Source organism: Rhyacophila brunnea, unplaced genomic scaffold, assembly GCF_057557595.1.
Source record: "Rhyacophila brunnea isolate RB1 unplaced genomic scaffold, BYU_Rbru_1.0 scaffold_16, whole genome shotgun sequence".
NCBI lineage: Eukaryota > Metazoa > Arthropoda > Insecta > Trichoptera > Rhyacophilidae > Rhyacophila > Rhyacophila brunnea.
In genome coordinates, this window is record NW_028232816.1 from 9,119,235 (window position 1) to 9,133,640 (window position 14,406).

General features: G+C 32.8%; 1 protein-coding gene and 1 non-coding gene across 2 annotated transcripts in view; one reads left to right on the forward strand and one right to left on the reverse strand.

The window, feature by feature from the left end:
- Positions 1-14,406, forward strand: part of LOC147074321 (BBSome complex member BBS4-like) — a 126,839-nt gene that overhangs the window by 82,325 nt on the left and 30,108 nt on the right. The window lies entirely within an intron of this gene.
- On the reverse strand, positions 7,860-7,931 carry TRNAN-GUU (transfer RNA asparagine (anticodon GUU)). The gene has a single exon. It is a non-coding gene; the product is annotated as a tRNA-Asn (tRNA).

The window sequence follows — 14,406 nt, forward strand, 5'->3', positions numbered from 1 at the left end:
ACGCTAAAACCGAAGTTCGCCGATGTTCCATTGGCTATTTTCTGGATTTCGGTTAATAAAAAATATCCTCGGATTTCCGATCTATCGCTTACTATCGCAGTTCAGCTCCCATTTTCGAGTCCAATACTATTAATTTTACATCGAACACTATTTGAAAAACACTATTTTAGCGTTTTTCAAATAGTGTCTTAAACTGTTCACACACTGTCTTTCTGTCTGTCTTTAACCTTAGCGATAGGGTAGGCCCGCCAAAGATCTTGGGCTGGGGTCCCCCTTTAGGATGTGGAGTCCATGTTTTGGTGTATAAATTGTTTTACATGTGGTGTGCTGCGGAATTCTGGGGAGACCTTTGGTGTGCTATGGGTTGGAAAAGGTGGACTGCTCTACACTACCCGGAACATTTTTGTGAAGCTGTGCTTCAATCGCGGAACTCAATTAAGTAACTTGGAGCAAAATGAAAATATGACAACGGTATAACAGCTTTACTAACTGATTAAGTTCCATACGCATAACATTTTAGCGAAATAATTAATATTATGGGAATATATCTTTTGGCGTTTAAAAATGCTAAGTACAATTTTTAAATTCTTAATTTATATTATATGTGTGAACACTGCATAATATCAGTGGCGAAGGGTAAAGTAGGAGGTAGGCTGTTAAGATCCGACATAAATAGTGCACACTAAATTTTATCAGTCGAACGTAGTAGCCGGCTCGCATATCTAAACTCGTCCGTCTACAACGTATCAAATACGTTGATGTGACGTCATCGTTATTCACAAAAAACACGTTGCCAAATGGAGCTCCGCACGTTGATGGAATGCGACTTTTTAATTTGAAAAAAAAAACATGTAGTGCTTCTAGCAACAAATCGCATGCGTCTCGTACTGCAAGTCGAAGGTGCTAGTATGCATACGCACACGCTACAAATTGGTCATTCCTATATCGGCTCGCTGGTCGCCGCATCTCATAATATATTCACGTTTCGAGAAATTACGCGCGACTGTCGCTAGGCGACAACGTGCGCGGTTTTCAGATGCAACATCGGTGCGACGTTCCTAGAAGGTTTGATCAATGGCTGTGCGGCAGACGAGGCGAGTTTAGGTGTGCGAGCCAACTTATTGTTTTCATTGAAGGAAGACTACAATGTGTATATAGTGTTTGTTAGTTTAAAAAAAAATCAATTCGTCCTGCCTAATCCCAAACTATAGTAGATCAAAATATGAGTTTATCTATAAAACATCTAAAATTCTGCCTAAACCAACAGCATCTGTAATATATGTATTCATAATTTAATGAAAACAAATAAGTATGACTGAAAAGTGTGCACTATTTTTGTCTGATCGCCCATAGCATACCTAAACTATTATGGTTTGTTTTAGGCAAGTTTTAATTGAATTTAAAAAACTAACCAGCACCATCTGAAAATTGTACTCATTGAAAACAAATAACTATGACTGAAAAGATTAGTTTGCATTGTTTACGTCGAATCTTAACAGCCTACCTCCACCCCTCGCCACTGCACAATATAAACGGCATTTAACGATTGCTTTACAAGAGTTTTTTTTTTAGTATATGCACTTACCGCGGATATAGTATTCCTAGCATTTCTACTATACTATTTGAATTAATATTTCAATACTACATCAGAGTTGACGCACGTGTATACAACATGTCAAACCGGTACCAATACATTGTTTGGTTAATATACCCGATAAAGTAATAAGTAAACCAAGACCATTAAGGGCGGACGTGCTCAGCGTGGGTCAAAATGAAGCTTTTATTTTATTTTCAAAGCATGATCCTGGACATTCCTTAAATGTGTAGATAATCTATTTATATAATTTTGAAGCCTTATTATCCTTTATATTTATTTTAAACATTTGATGACTGCATAAAGTATTTTTATTACATAAAATAATATTCTTTTGAACCTCTCGCTCTAATGTTTTAGAATATAGTCATATTTCAGTACATAAATGTGCAGTGGTGTTAAGATTTTTTTTAAGATTGGCTATATTCTATTATATTATCTAAAATATTTTTTTATGGTGAATATTTTACAAAAATTATCTCGTAATAAATTATACTAATGGTTTTATAAATGCGTTTAAAAATTAATAAATGTAAAAAATCTTAACACCACTGCATAGTTCTGTACCGAAATATGACTACATTCTAAAACATTAGAGCGAGAGGTTTAAAAGAATACTATTTTATGTAATAAATATACTTTATGCAGTCATCAAAAGTTTAAAATAAATATAAAAGATAATAAGGCTTCAAAATTATAGACTTAAATAGATTATCTACAACGTTTAAGGAATGTCCAGGATTATGCTTTGAAAATGCAATAAAAGCTCCATTTTGACCTACGCTGAGCATGTGTCCCCTTAAACATATCTGTTCTGCCATCCCCCCCCTTAAATCATAACAAATTCACGTTTCGTGGTTTATGACCATATTTTGCGGATTTTGGCGGATACGGGTAATAATAGTGTAAATATAATATATTATATTACTCCTTTTATATACAGTGACGGTTTTGGTGACATAAGAGGCCCGACGCATTGGTTGCTTTTGAGGCCCACACGATAAAAAATAAAATCAAAACAATTTTTTTATTTGCATAAAAATTTGGTTTTACTGCATTATTTTTATGTAAGTGGGTTAGCTACTTTTTCACAAATTAAAAATTATAATATACCTACCAACATGAATATTCGCGTTTTACAAATTTTAACAATTTATTTGGTAAAAACATTCTTCAATAAACAAACCTTAATAAATGTGGTGAGTGGTCAGGTTATAGACCAGGGATGGTGAACCTACGGCACACAAGATGATTTTGCATGGCACATGAATGTTTCAATTGAAAAAAAATACTATTTTATATATATTATTTATTTTTTAAAAAAGTTTTACAAATAATTATTATATACTACTTAAGTACTTATAAAATATTTTAAAATACTGACGACATAGCCATGCGTATTTTTTCTGTTTTTCATATATTATGCTTACCAATCGATGGGCAAACAGAAACGACGAAATTCATGCATAAATGACAAATCGCATTATATAAAAAATGCAGGCAAATCCTTTTCAAGAATTTGCAATTTTGCAAAATTGTATATTTACATTACGTTTAATGTAAATATACAATTGCATAGGTCGGTCATTGGGATTGGGGATTAAAAATAAAAATATTCAATCAACAAACCTTATGAAATTAATTATCGGCAATCATTCAAATATAATAACTGCTTGTTATATTGCTTCAAACATAATCTCTAAAAATGGAAAACCTTTCAGTAGTGGAGAATATAACATGAAAGAAGAATGGTTTAAATGCTTCCACAATCTCTTGTTATTTGAAAACAAGGGGGAAAATCAAAGAATAAAAGATATGCCTTCGGCTAAAAATACGGTGAAAGATAGCTTATCAAGAACTCAATTGTAATTTTTAAACTTTTTCAATAGAATAATTCTTTAAAATTTAAAAAACTTTTTTAGCTACGAAAAACTGCTTGGCATGTCAGACAGTGGAAAAATAAAATTTAGAAAATTTTGGCACGCGTACGTAAAAGGGTTCGCCAACCCTGTTATAGACAATCTTTTGTGTTATATTGCAGTTATTTTGTTATGCTTTGGACAATATTTTTTCATACTCAATTTTTGATATAGTTTTGAGGTTTTTTATATAATTTTATAACTGGTTTGAACTGTTCACTCAAATATGAATTTATCGCATTATCGGAGGCGAAAAAATCACTTGTATATATATAGAAAGTTTCTTCAACTTTTCTAATAATGGACATCTTGTATATTTCGATAAAATCGTTTCATAATTAAGCCAAGCGTGCCCATACTCTGAACCTGAACAAAACAAACATTGAAAAAATAATTACGTAATCATGTCGACAACTTGTGTGCCAGCTGGAAAAACGAATTCACGCATAGTCTGTTACCTGTCGTTTGTCGTTAATCCTAACGTGAATTTATTTGCCCCCGGAATCGAAAATGACCATCATTTATGTCAATATTATTGCCTCTAGCGTAAAAACTATAATCATCCGTCTGTGTGACATGGCGCGTGTGTAAATGAGTTTTGACAATATGTTTATTTTCTGTGAAAATAAAAATAGATAAATACTGAAACCAAAACGAATAACATTAAACTGTATTATGTTATCATATGTGGAAAATAAAGTAGTTGGCATGATCTCCATTGAAGTTACATGTAAATTTTACATATTATCTGTTTTACCGGAACGACATGGCTGTATAACATTGAGATTTAAAATTAACACGTTGCTTGTAAAGCATTCCAGACAATATTTTTTTAATTTTATTAGATTCAATAAGAACAATAATTTGATACATTATAACACTATCATTATTATCAAATCTTTGATAGGACAAACGTAAGAAGTGATATTTATTTTGAATACTATAGCGGCATGAAAATATACCCATAGATGGCGCGGCACATTGACTGGACACCGCAAACGCTATGTAGACAGATTAGGATTTAACTCTATATATAGCAGCGTGACTTCGAAAAAAAACCCATAGATGGCGCTGCTCATTGACTGGACGTCGCAAACACTATGTAGATGAAAGTGGATTTAACTCTTTGTTGACTCCGTAGTCCGTGATTGATATCTCACATCACAGTCTTACAGCCAGTCTGTTTAGTCTGATAAACTCTGATCCCTTTGATCATACAGATCCTCTATTTTGGGACTAAGCACCTTACACTATTGTGATTCGTTTCTAATGATAAGTGTGGTATCTAGTTGTCAAATGTGATACATACCTGAACTGAACTAATCCTTGGCAGGTTCATCTGGTTATTTGGTCGAGCGAGTCATCTAATCTTGTTAATCTGTTTTCGTGTACCGTTTGAAGTATTCTCTGTTTATTTATTTATTTAAGAATACAAAACATTGTGGACATAACAAATCTAAATTCAAGACGTACACAACATGAGATTTACATTATAAAAATATTACCCTCACAAGAGAGAAGAGAACATAATAATAATAACAGAAAAAAATTAAATCAAAACATACTTAAGTACAATAATTTAATACAGAAAACAAAAAACATTCAATTTTATACAGTTAAATATAGTTCAATAACAAAATGCAAAGTATATCATTGAACATGTGTATGTCTTTAGGGAGGACATTTACTAATCTAACACCATTCGCTAATGGTGCCTGATAGGCTTGACACGAGGGTCATGTTTATGTTATTGTTGGTTAATCTCTATGAATTCGGAATAAATTCTAAAACCTGAAGTTTTTCTATTTTATAAATAAAGCTTACTTTAACTGTCGACCAACGTAGGCCCAAAGTATTTCTATTCTATATATTATAAAACCATTCTATAATAAAATTTTATTTAAGGAACTGTGAGTAGAGCCAAATAATCTCTTAATTAAGCTCTGTCTTAAGTTGATCGCCTTTCCATCCCTTGTGCTGATATTACCATGATAAAAAAAATGATAAAGCTCTTATATAGCTTTGTTGGGTAGGATTGACAGTCAAGTAATGACCCATTAATTTGTTTATGACATACAGCGCTGACTTCAAAATGGCGGTCAGTGGTAATGGTAGTGACGAAATAATTAATCACTTCGAGTGAAATGACAATTTAATTATATTTGGATCGTAACCTTCATAATAAGTCACAACTTCTCAAATGATTAGGGTTGTAATTAAAATCTAAGGCTCAGAAGTGGCCAATGAGCAAACGGCTACTAGGTACTTACTTGTACTGGAAATATTTTCAATTAGTTGTTTATGTTCGTACTCAAACAATTGACAGCCGCGGACAGCTTCACAGGGTTTTTGAAAAACGTATGTAGTCCAGTGGCGTATCGTTAATATATGCTGTAGATGCAACGCATGCCGAAATTATTCCTAGATATTCATAATATAAAGTATGCATAATAATGTAAAAAAAATAACTTAGAAATACAGTAGGAATTAACAAAAATAATAATACTAGTATCAGGGAACTCGGAAGTAACGGGAACTGAAATGAGAAGCAGGCAACCGATCTCGAGTAAGGAAGAATTCGGGATTAATTTAAACACGTGTCAAGAATACTTAATACGTCGAATACTGACAACTGATCTCGGTTTATGCATCGACGCTCATTTAATATTGGTGTATTACACACACTATTGCACGTCTATAATATGTGGTTCATTTTCGCAGGATACTCATATATTCAAAACCATGCTTCAAAATTTACTGTACTGGTATATAGCCTATCGGAATTATATTTATCATCTGTTCTGTGACTAGTAGTAGTAAATCCTGAAGTAGGACCCTATACCAGGATATTTGGCGCCCTTCCCCCCGTATATATCGCGACGCTCTAAGGATAGGCTGCGGAGATTAGACATAAATATAGCATACCTACTACACTTTATTATACTCATATGTATTTGTTGTCATTTAAATAATAATACAAATTATTGCAGTTGGAATTGATTAGTTTTTAAAATTCAATTAAAATCTGCCAACCCAAACGATAATAGTAGGCGTAGAGTGTGAAAATCCTACAAAAATAATACACACTTCTTCAGTCATATTTATTATTTGTGACGCTACCTAAACCAAACCATAAGAGATTAAAAAAATATTCCTCTATCTATAAAATATCTAAAGATAATAAAATTTATGATTGAAAAGCGTATTTTTTAGATAGTTTATAGAATATTTTTTTTAAATCTAAAATCTGTTGTTTGCTTTTTGTTATGGACTTATCGGTATTTGAAAAAATAACGTTTCGATTGTCTACGGTGGTGAGGTGTCTGTGAACCGTTTATCATTCATGTTATATGTCGTACATATCTTTATCTATTTTGATATGTCAAGGTTTACATAAATTCCAGAAACATGGTAACGTGATAAACACACCTAAAAATGTTCTAATATACAAACCACAGCTACTAATGATACAGAAAGTAAATATAGTTTCTGGCCTGCGAAAAAACAGTCCTCGAATCGCCCGAAAAAAGCGAGAATGATCTTTTACACATAGAGAAGTAAGTATTGTCCGACAAAAGGAAATAGGCGATAACAGGAAGTCGTTGTAGTCGCATGTAGAAGACTTCTAGTGACGTACCTGTCATGGTGGCAACGCGTACTAGAGGCGTCTAACGTATCGGCTCTCTTTTTAGATGCAACTTCCTTTCATCTGTGCAATAAAACAAAAGTTTACTAATAATAATTCTAACACCACTCCTGATCGTTTTAGACATATTGTTACTATAAAAAGCTTCAAATTACGTAAATTGATAGATCGGTACACCACAAGATCGTTAAGTGAAATGATAAATTTATCTGGCAAGTATACATGACGTTATGTCGGTGTCACACTATTACCAGCTATCTCTTCTACAATAATTATTTGTCAATTATGAACGGTACAATACTTTCCCAAGTACTATAATAATGAAGATAAACACCCTTTTTAACCAACAAACATTTTGTATGTAGTACTAGGCGTTCAAAATGTTCTTCATTTTCCTCACAGAGTTGCCAGGAAATGCGATATTGAAGTGGACATGTTAAGTTAAAATTTACTGTTTTTATTATCATATGTTTATGAATTTTTATTAATTCTATATTAATTTGCTTGTTAAATATTAATAGTTTACTTAAGTAAAATAATTATTTTATTGAGAGATATAAATAAAAAACAATATTAAGTTAAAATTTATTGTCATATTTTTATTTCTTTAGTAATTTGCTTGTTAAATATTAATAGTTGTACCTACTAATAATTATTATATTCAGAGTTATAAATAAAAAAATAATATTAAAAAAAACATCGCCCCCGGGTGGGCTCGAACCACCAACCTTTCGGTTAACAGCCGAACGCGCTGCCATTGCGCCACGAAGGCCTGTGCAAGAGATGACAAATTTTAAATTCTAGTAAATTTAATCGGTATGTACGTATGTATAGAAATATTATTAGGTAAGTATTGAACGTCTATCAGATTCAATGAAACGTAACTATCATTACGTTGGTACCGAATTGATAACACGTCACGTCATGATTTTCAATATCAATTCAATAATAAGTCATTATGGACTAAGATCAGTTACAGCAGTGATTGTTGACCTTTCAATCCAAGAAGGTCAAATTAAATGCTGAAAAAACTTCTTCTCGAAATTATCGGAATTATAGTACATTTTACAAAAAAATACTACAAATTATAACGTGATTTGCGACCTTTCATACCAAATGGGTCAAATTAAATGCTGAAAAAACTTCTTCTCGAAATTATCGGAATTATAGTACATTTTACAAAAAAATACTACAAATTATAGCGTGATTTGCGACCTTTCATACCAAATGGGTCAAATTAAATGCTGAAAAAAATTTGTGGACCGCGCAGAGCTAACTTCTCGAAATTAGGTATCGGAATATTCGGAATTATAGGACATTTTACAAAAAAATACTGCAAATTGTCGATTTGTTTATTTTTTACAACGCTTTTATCAGCTCATATTCTTATACGTCCGGTGGTTGTTTATCGAGTACAAATCTTGCAATCGATTTTTAACTAACTTCCCGACTAGTTAGACATTTGAAACTTTTAGAATATATCAGGACACGAAGCCAATGCATTCTTTCAATACTTTTAGCCATCTTTAAGTAGAATTGAATTCATTTTCAGTTAATTCTGTTTTGTATGAAAAGTTATATCGGAAGAAATCCGTAATCCAATCCACTATTATTGGTTGCTAGGGGTCTGGGGTCCTAGCAACTAAATTATTAATATATACGTGCGTTACTATGGAAATCAAAATGACATTTCAGTATTCTATATTTGTTTGTTTGTTTTTTATTGACTTCATATCAAGTACAAGTTTGAGCATATTGAGCATAATAATTCAACAGAAAAATTAAAAACGTTGTATTTAAAAAGGTCTTTTTATCTTGTAATTATTAATTTTTAACCCTTAATTTTTCGTTCCTGAAACTCGATCAAGACATTTTGTTATTATTCAAATTTTAAATTCATAATAAATAGTCCCTAATGATTATTGAATGGAAATACAAAAAAATAGATTTTTTTAGTATGATACATAATAATATAGTACCTACGCGTACCAAAATTATTGTAGGTAGGTACATAATATTATACTATAATAAAATGATGATGTGGTTAGCAACACTGGAGCCGTATTTATATAAATAAGTATCCAACCGATTATTTACAAAACAATTATATTGTTTTCATTGTTCGACTAATTAGGTGGTATTATAAAAATAATCTTGCTAGTCGAAAATTATACCGAACGCCGCATGCGGCCCGCGGACTTCGGGTTGCTAATCACTGAGTTGCGGTCACTCAACTACTTGCATTTATTATGAGTAGATTGAACCATATTGTATGATATTATATCATATTGACCGACAACTGCATTATATCTTGAGGCGTGACCTTGGTGTGAGTGTTACGGTGTGAATAATGCTAATGTAGGTCAAGCTAATAGTTCTTCAAACCGAAACACCTCAAGTTATAGTTGTCGATCTCTATAATATGACGAGACTGACAAAATTCTTTTTTCAAGTAAAGTAGCAAATTGTCACTACATTATTTACATAAGATCTTATTATTTATTCATTTTTAAATGTTTTAAATTGAAATAATTTGATTTTTGGTTAGGTTAGGTAGGTACTAAAAACTTTAATTTTTCTCACTTTCTCTTAGGGAAGCTCACAGCTAGCCAGCGTGACTGAGAATCGCCCATACCTTACCGTGCCTCGTCGTTTCCACCGCGTATATTGTCCGCGACTGAAATCTCTTATACCAACTGTAAACGTGTCATAAATAATATGTCACTGAATAATAAAGAAGATCTCTGTAGTTATAGTGTTTATATTCGGTTGCGCTTTTCATAGTGGACTGCTATTGATTGGTGGGATGATCGTGATGGTGAAGGATACATAGGAGAAAGTCACAAGTAGGATGCCAGGCACTAACATTTTATGATGTTTCCACGACGGTTGCACTGGACACGTTCATGGTATCCACTTGTTGAGTCACCTTGAGGTTCAGAAATAGTTTGGGTTGTATGAATGGCTGACGTGACTACTAACCCATAACTGCTTTTTGCCTGGTCTTGCGACAATACTGATAATTTGAGGTAGAAGGAAAGAAAGGAATGAGAGCCACCATAATTAGCTCAACCAATATTGTTATAAAATAATATTCAAAATACACAAAAAGGTTGGATACAGATCACAGGCTTCTGTAAGAATGTTCATTATCACCTCACTACGTTAATTCCATTCAACTTGTCATCTGCTTGTAAAAACTATTCAAAAAATACTTTCTTTCATACTTACGTAGATTAAATTTCTATTTTCTACTTTTACTGACCATCTGTTTTCTAGCAAAGACATTACAATAATAAATTACATTCTTTAATGGCTTATGTTGGCAATTTTATTAAAATAACATCTCATGTGTAGATTTTGCAGAACATAATAAATAAAATGGGTATGTATGTAGATATAATATAATTAATATATTTTAATTGTAGATCTACTCTATAAGTCTTGTCGCACCAGTGACTTAGAGGCCCGACACACTGACTGACTTTCAGGCCAATTATTATGCATCCGTTTGTGTGGTTGTGTTGTTATAATATGCCCTTTTGCCGTTAGTTGCACTGTTGCAGAGATTTTGTTATGCGTTGAGTGGGTACCACTTTATATTCAATTTGTGATGTAATAATTGAATGACTAGTTTGAACTGTTTCGAGGCCCCTTTCAAATTTTCTGACGAATCGATTGCGTCATCTGCGTTAATGAAAATTGCCGCTGTTTGGCACATTGAAAATCGTCTCGTCTGGAATATAGTCATAAATTAAAATTTGGCGCGATGTTATAACTGTCTTTAATAAACAAGTACCTATGAAAAAGAAAGCCACTTCTGCACATGTGCCAGTGCGACATTTTGTAATTACACCTGCGTCCTATGTCGAGTAAAATTTGTTGCTTACGACAATAGCGGTTTTTATCAAAACTAAAATATCCCATTCGACCAGTGTTCAGAGATACATTAGGTTACATGTGTTTTGTGAATACCAACAAAATCACATTCACATATTCGACGTATTGCAGTCGAGACGAATTTAGGTCTGCGACCCGGGTAAAGATTTTCTAAAATCATTTTTTTCTATTTCCATTTTCTATCGTGTGTTTTATCCCGCATTATTTTACCTACTTCCCGTACATCCAGGAACTTGAAATTCGGTATTATAATTTTGACGCGGTCTGGTACGGTCTCCAAATTAAATTTTTTATTATTAATGATCCTATTTGATTTGGAGGGCAATGTGCAAATCATTAATATTTGGTACATTTTTTTTTGTTATAAAAACGCATTTTCGAAAATATTTTTTTGATATTGCTACCATGATTTTCCGAGATAATTACTGTTGCATATTAGTCTATGACTGTTGCCATTTCCATCATAATATTTATTTGAATGCGGCGCATTAGCGCTGTAAATGATTTCTAAAGCGTCAATTACATTGAGCTACTTTACGAGCTGTTTGTTGGCGAATTTAATAGCGGGCGATTCAGCTACTGCGATTATGATAATGACACACAAAAGTTTCCATTCGCTGAGAAGCCACAAGCCAGCGACTATTTTGACAGAATGTAGTTCGTTTTTTTACCGGGAGGTTGCTACTGCGCAGACGCAGTAGGCCCACACGCCGGCGTGTAGCGTGTAAAGTTGACCGGCTTTCAATTTTTCTCGGTAGAGTATTTACAACCTGCTTGTTAGCTTGTTCGATGATTGCACTGGATGACTTGACAGGCTTTCAAGATTTTTGAAGAGATTTTTGAAGCGTTGAAGTGGGGCATGGCACAAATAAGGTTGGGAAACACTGATCTGGAACCTTCACTAGAGATTGATTTCTCCCATGTGAAAAAACATGGCTATCATCGATTTACTTTTCGAGGTCATATAACTTATACATTTCATTGGTAAGCGTCGTCGTTTGCCACATGTATATATAGAAGGAAGCAATGGCGAAGGGTGGAGGTAGGCTATTAAGAGCAGCCTTAAATAGTGCAAACACTAAACTTTGTCAGTCATACGTATATATTTTCATTGAAATAAGACTACAATAATTTACAGACGGTTTTGGTTAGATTTTAAAATATTCATTTATTCATAAATTTATATAATAATTTATTTATAAATTATAATTATTCAATTAAACCCTGCGAAACCAAGCGATAATAGATAATAGTCAAAAAATACTCGTCTATCTACAAAATATCTAAAATTATGCAATAATTAAATCATACATAACTTTGGATATTTTATCGATAGAATAATATGTTTTATCTATTATAGCTTAATTTAGACAGAGTTTAATGATTTGAGTATGTATGAATGAAAAAGTGTGCACAATTTTGTCGTATCGCCCAAAGAATACCAAAACTATTATGGTTTGGCTTAGGCTGGGTTTAATTGATTTTTAAAAAATAACTAATACCATCTGTAAATTGTAGTCTTAGTACGAGTACAATAAAAACAAATACGCATGACTGACAAAGTAATGTTCGCTATTTATGTCTTATCTTAACAGCCTATCTCCACCCTTTGCCACTGGAAGGAAGAGCAAGGGCTCTGGTGGCCAGAGAGCGGACCACCCCTAATAGGAGGTAGTGGCGCCGCATGTATACAGGGGTTGCGGATTCCCACTAATTATTATATAACATTGTATAATCACTCAAAATGTAAATTACATTCATATGAATAGTCACTAGTATTATTATTAGGTATAGTCATGTAAATGTTGTTAATTGTAAATTCTGTTATAATATTATAAACATTGCCAATGATTTTGATTGGAATCCAGTTAATTTAAGACAGGACATGATTCGTTCGCTTATAGAGACATTTACAAATATTTCCCTATTGATACTTTAGTAACTATGGCAGTTAGTTTCAATCGTTTTGTCTCGCAGTACCCTTTACGCCAAAAGATTTTTTTATCAGCGCTCTAAAAAATACCAATTATTTATATGGGTACGCCTTCTTTTCTCTGCATAGTTTCTCAAGTCTGGGAATCAAACAAAAATCTTGAACTTTTTCCCCCTAAAAATCCATATCCATATACATAATATGTATATTACACCAATGCGGCTCTCTGGTACTTTTGTTATCATGTTTTCTTGACAATTTGGCTCTTCTCCCTTGACAAACTGCCGACCACTGCCTTAGGTGATCGCAGCGCCAAGTTATTAATTAATCGATGAATATGGTGTTATTAAGTTTTTCTGTTATAACATGAATATACTGGAAAAACTCTTAATCGTGCAGTTATATTACATACATTTTTACGCAAACTACAGTTCAACCCAATCACCACATATAGATTTAAATCCGGATCCCATGATTTCATGACTACCTGCGTTGTATAGAAAAAAATATTGCAAAACTTTCTTTAATTTAATTTATAAACTTCAGTATCTGAGGTTCCGTTTGATTTCCCTGAGGCCTTAAAGCACTGCATTCGTCTAGCAACAGACGGAGGTCACCAGTTATTGCAACTATTTTGAGCTGCAGGAAAACTTCCAGGGTCACTGCATCATAGTCGTGGCATCGACAAAATCGATATGTCTTCAAGTGAGAACTTGTTCACAATATAAAACTTATATCCCAGAAATGTCATATATTGCAATTGCAATGAACACAATAGTATAGACCAGTGGTTCTCTCGTGAAATTTAACTGTGGCCGCACAATTTACATTGACAGTTCTATGGCCGCACCATATTTCACTTTTGTTGTGATTGAAAAAATTAAAGCTAAATTTAATATAGGTACTAAAAAAATGGATCAATTTATTTATAGACAAGTCCATTTAATATAAGACATTTGAACATTTTAGAACATATATTTTAGGTACTCGTATTTCAAAATAATGCAAATGGAAATTCCTCAATACTCTTTTTTTCCAATGCGAGCCGCATGGCTGCTTCTTAGTTTACATCTGTCAACTGGCTTCAATATTTGTTTTTTATGAAGTGCCTTACACTGAATGATCTTTCACAGTATACAGTAGTAGGACAAATCGACAATATTAATAAAGTAATAATTGTTACCAATTCTTTGAATTGACTTGATTCTTGGTCAACGTATAGCTTCGACCAAAATTTTTTAACCGTGGTATTATTAAAATGGTTTTTAAGTACTTGGTCATGACTCATTTCCAATTACACATATTTAAAGTTAGCTCAGTTAATTAAATTAAATACTGAAAATGATGTTGGTGGCCGCACATGAGAATCACTGGTATAGACTCTATAACTAGACCAGTGGTTTCCAAACTCAAT